This window comes from Fukomys damarensis, unplaced genomic scaffold, assembly GCF_012274545.1.
Source record: "Fukomys damarensis isolate Sample0158 unplaced genomic scaffold, DMR_v1.0_HiC HiC_scaffold_24, whole genome shotgun sequence".
NCBI lineage: Eukaryota > Metazoa > Chordata > Mammalia > Rodentia > Bathyergidae > Fukomys > Fukomys damarensis.
In genome coordinates, this window is record NW_022900936.1 from 3,924,964 (window position 1) to 3,929,953 (window position 4,990).

Consider the following 4,990-nt stretch of genomic DNA (forward strand, 5'->3'; position numbering starts at 1 on the left):
GCCCTCCTCTCTAAGCAGCTCATGATGCAGTTAGAGAGAGAGGATCCTCGGCTGGCCTCCGTGAGCATCCGGGTTCCAGGCACGCCGTTTCCAGGAGTGACCTCGTCAGCCATACTTGCTCCACGTGGACAGGCGTCAGACTCCGCACCCAGGCCCGGGGAGGCATCTGGTAGCGTGGGTCGGCTTGGCCTGACTCAGAATCCTCCAGGACCAGATGGGACCTTCCATACAGGAGAGAAAATGAGCTCCTTACTGAGAGCACAGCAAGGGCCCAGGTGTCTGCCAGCGTCTGGCACACAGGGCAAGCCAGCCGGGGACATGGCCACCCCTCCGGCTGGCCACTGCCCTGCCCGGTGCTACCCAACAGTGGTGGCCCTGGAGCCCAGCAGCCAGTGTCCCAAGTCCTGAGTCCTCACCCTAGATGAGGACCAGACCCAGAGGGAGACAGCAGGCTGCTCCTCCCCTGGGGACAGTGACAAGCAGCTGCCCTTTGTTGCCCCTGGGCCAGCCGCTGTGTCCCACTGTGTCCCCACTTCTCAGAATGCTTAGGACCGGCTGTTATCAACCCGAGGGAGAGCAGAGACTGACGGGGTGGGGGGGTGGGGGTGGGGCATAAACGGCCACTGGCCACACAGCAAGGATCCAGAGGCAGTCAGGGCCTTGGGGACAGGGAGAGGAGCTCCATGCTCCACTCCAAAAATCCAGGGACGCTGCAACACTTTCATGGGTCTTAGAGAAGGGGTCAAGGGGAGGAGAAAGAGGAGGACTATCTCCTGAATGAAATGATGGGCACTGTCAGGGTGGGACAGTGTCTGGGGTCCTGCAGGAGGCAGAGGTGAGAACCAGATGAGAGGCCGGGTATGTCCCCTGGGGGCTGAGAGGTCTGTGAGGCCACACAGAGGCAGCGCCCTGGGGGAGTCTGCAGAAGGGCAGGCGCTCTGGTCCCCTGCCCCTCTGAGATGCTGCCACTGTGCTGCGATGGCCAGGATACTGTGCACCACGGAGCACGGCCCCTGTCCTCTGGTTTATGGCAAATGTAGCCACATAGCACCAGACAGTTTTTGACAAAACAAACTCGGAATCTCCCCCCAGTAAACACCCCTCTCCCCGTTGCTGCACCCGTCTGGGGCCTCACAGCTCTGGACCTTGGTGCATGGATTCCGGGGCGCGGCCAGCCCTGTCTACAACAGACCCATCACCAGCTCCTGTCACATGGCACAGATCCCACAACCAGGCCAAGCACAAAGGGACAGCGGGCAGGTGAGTGACCGCGGCTCTGTCCTCAGACGCAGCCCAGCTCTGCCTAGGCCCCCGAGACGGCGTGGTCGGCGTCCTCTGTGTCTCCTTCAGCAAACATGTCAGGCCCGATCTTGGAAAATTTAGGTCACCTCTTTCATTTTTTTCTTTTCTAATTTTCTATTGTAAATAATACCTCCTTTCTGAGCTGACAAGAAATCCAGAGCTGCAGGAAAAGTAGAACAGTTCTGACTGTTTAAGCACCCAAAAGCCCTCTTATAAGGATGTCATAAATAAAGTTAAAAGACAAGCCGCCAACTTGGGAGAATATCTGTAAAATGGTAATAAGCAAAGGGCTACTGTCTCTTCTCTACAAAGAGCTAGCAAAAGTCAATAATAAAAAGATCTGCTAACAGAATAAAGGGCAAAGCAGACGAATTCACCGCAGAAACCTAAACGGTCAACAGCAGGAGGCATGTTGTATCTCATTAGTTGATACAGAAATTAAAATCAAAACAAGGTTTTCTTCCCTCATGAGGTTGGCAAAATAAGCAGAATTAAGTGTGACTTCTTTTGTGGACTTTGGATGAAGGGGGCCTGGTGTTTTACAACCGCGGGAGGTTATTTAATTGGTTCACCTGTTGTGGAAGGCAATTCAGCAACTCAAAAATTGAAGTGTGTTTTCACCCGGCCCTGAAAAGTGTAGAAAGTGCACTTACCTATGAACCTTACTTCCAAGATCAACTCTAAAGAATGACACAGGATGGGCACGCTCACAGTACTTGTAAAGCAGTGTCCTGCGGCACTGGGGGACTCACTGCTGGCCACCCAGAGCCTCAGGGGCGGGCCCCTCCGACCTGGATAGGACTTTGCATTCTCTGCTACTTGTTTAAAATATTTACAACTGGCAATAACTTCCCAGTCACTGAAGCCATAAAAAGAAACAGACTGAGTTCCTGTAAATCAAACACAACTAAAACAGGCCCAGGAGCAAGATTCTTGAACACCTCTCCCCTCCCTGTGCACACCCTTGCTCTAACTCTGGGTGTACCTTGCACTCCTGTTCAAATTCATTGCCTGCATACAGAGCCAGCCAAGTCCTCCAAGAGTTCCATAACAGCTGCCTTTCAGTAAAAAAGACTCCTGTCCCACCCAGTGTACACACCTCAGTCCCCCACCCCAGTGTCCCCAGCACAGGGGACGGGGCCCAGCACAGGAAAAAATGTACAGCAAGCAGGTGCATGGTGTGCTTGGCTCATCTGACAAGCGGGTGCTGTCTCCCCCGGCTTCTGGCCCTGGAGAGGTGGCAGAGGCAGGAGTGGCCCTAACACCTTAATTCACCTTGGTCTAGTTTTGGTGCTGACAGAGTGAGCCCTTTGCACTGGAAGCAGTGTGTGGGCTGAGGCTTGGGTGCCGCTCGGGGTTACAGAGCTTGCCCAGATCTATTAGGTCCTGGGTTTGATCTCCAGCACCACAAAAAACCCCAAAAAACAACTACCTACATGTGTCTGTGGTCCACACAGCACCTGGGACAGAAGCCCCCTGCCCGGGCTTTGAGGACTCTTTCTGGCCCGTTCCGCGCCGTAAGACCAGGCAGGCATTCAGGCTCAAGGCTTGCACCGCTGGAAACGTCTCTCCCTGTGACTTCCCTGTGACCATGTGAATTCTATCACCAAGTCTCCACACCAAGACCTGGCCTAGGAGGCATCGAGGAGGACCCTAGGTGCCCAGCCCACCTAGCAGGGGCAGGAGGGTCTCTAACCGTGGGCTGCAGTTCCAGGTAGGTGGGGTGAGGGCACCAGGAGCTGCTGCTGAGAACTTCATATATGGGCCACCCAAGATGCGGAAGGGCGGCTGCAAGCAGAAAGATGCTCTAGCAAAGAGGAGAAGAAAAAGTGGAGTTGTGTACCCCCGGGAAAGCAGCGGGAATGAAGAACCCCAACAACCTCCACACTGGATGTGGCTCTGGCCACTCCTCACCTCCCCAGGGTGTTAATTCTATGGGTCACACGGACAGGGCCCCAGGCGCCCTGAGAGATGGAGGCACACCCCTCTGGGTGGGTATAATAGTTGTATTTGGTTATCCCACTGCTATGGCTGTCTGGAAGGCGGTGCTGGATGGGATGGACTTCAGTGGTGCCCCAAGAAAGGCCCAGGCCCTCCCAGGACAAGGTGAGTGGACCTCATTCCACCTATCCTAGTCACTTTCCTGTGCCCGACATCCAAGACTCACAAGAAGAGAGGTTTAATGTGGCTCACGGTTTCAGGGGATTCAGTCCAAGGTCCGGCGGCTCCGAGGGGGAGCATCACGGTGAAAGGGCCTGGCAAAGGAAAGCTGACCAGTCCACGGCCACCAGGAGGCAGAGGAGGGGAAGAATATGCCACAGAGGAAGGGGCACAACCTCCAACACCATCCAGATGTGTGCTTTACCGGTCCCCCGCACAGCAACCGGGCCACTGAAGTTGACGCTGTCACGCTTAGCCCTCACACCATCCACCGAGCACCTCCCTAGGACATGGAGGCAAAGCAGGGATTTGGTGTTCTGGCTGGGACATCGGTCCTCTGCCCTTGGACCGGGATCCACACCATCAGTGTCCCAGACATGGATAATAATGTGGCACCGGCTCTCCTGAGCCTCCAGCTGGCAGATGGCAGATCAAGGGACTTCTCAGCTCCAAGACCAAGTGACCGGAAGCCTCTGAACCTACATAGGATGGTCCTGGATTGAAACGGTGTCTCAGTTTAATGGTTTCTAACTTTACCACGGTGCAAAAGCCATGTACATCAATAAAAATGTCTCTCACATCCTGAATGTGGATCTTTCCTCTGGCTGGCAATTGGCAGCACGAGCCTCTCTTGGGAGGAGGGTGCGTCCCCCGGCCAACAGTCCAGATGGCCCTGGAGAGTCTGTACTTCTGTGACTGTCCAGCAGGTGGAGAGCAGGACGGCCAGGGTGGGGTTGCACTGGCTAGCCTGGCTGGGCAGGCCCAGGGCTGGGAGACCCTGTGTGCACCAGGCACTGAAGTGAGCCAGCCCAGACAGTCCACAGATGGCCACGGCTCGGGGAGCCACTTAGCACACTCTCCGGCTGTCACATAGGCCAGAAGCAACCAGCTCTGGAGCAGCCTTTCCCAGGCATCCAGGCTTCCCACTGAAGGGGGGTCCGGGTGCCCCAAACCTCTGCTTCTCCCTTGCTGCTTTCCCACACTTCCTGGAGCAGTGAAGGAAGATCAGGGACGGCACAGTGCCCACCACAGCAGACAACCACAGAGGGCAGAAATAAAATTGCTATTGCAGCTCCGGGTGCGGGAAGGAACCCCAGTGAGGGGAACTGGCTCTTCCCCAGCCCAATTAAGTGAGGGTGCTCAGCTCCACCCACTGACCGCTGATGACTGACAGCCGGGTGGGGCGGCTAGCGTAGGGCTTCTGCAGAGGGTTCCTGGACATGCGTGGCCGGGGCACAGAGGAGGGTGTTCTAAAGTGGGGAGGGTGGAGAAGAGGAAGGGCTGTGGGAGGGAGAGAGAGATGAGGAGGAGGAAGGGGTTCCAGAGAGAGAGAGAAAGAGGAGAGGGGAGGAGGAAAGGGAGCCCGAGAGAAGATGGAAGAGTGTGTGTGGGAGGAGGCTAGGGCTGAGGAAGAGGTCCAGAGGTGGGCGGAGGAGAGGGGAGGGAAGAGGAGGAAGGGGAGGAGGAGGGCGGGGCCTGCGCGGGAGAATGAGGAGAGGAGGCCCGCGCTGGTTGGCCGCTGCCCCGC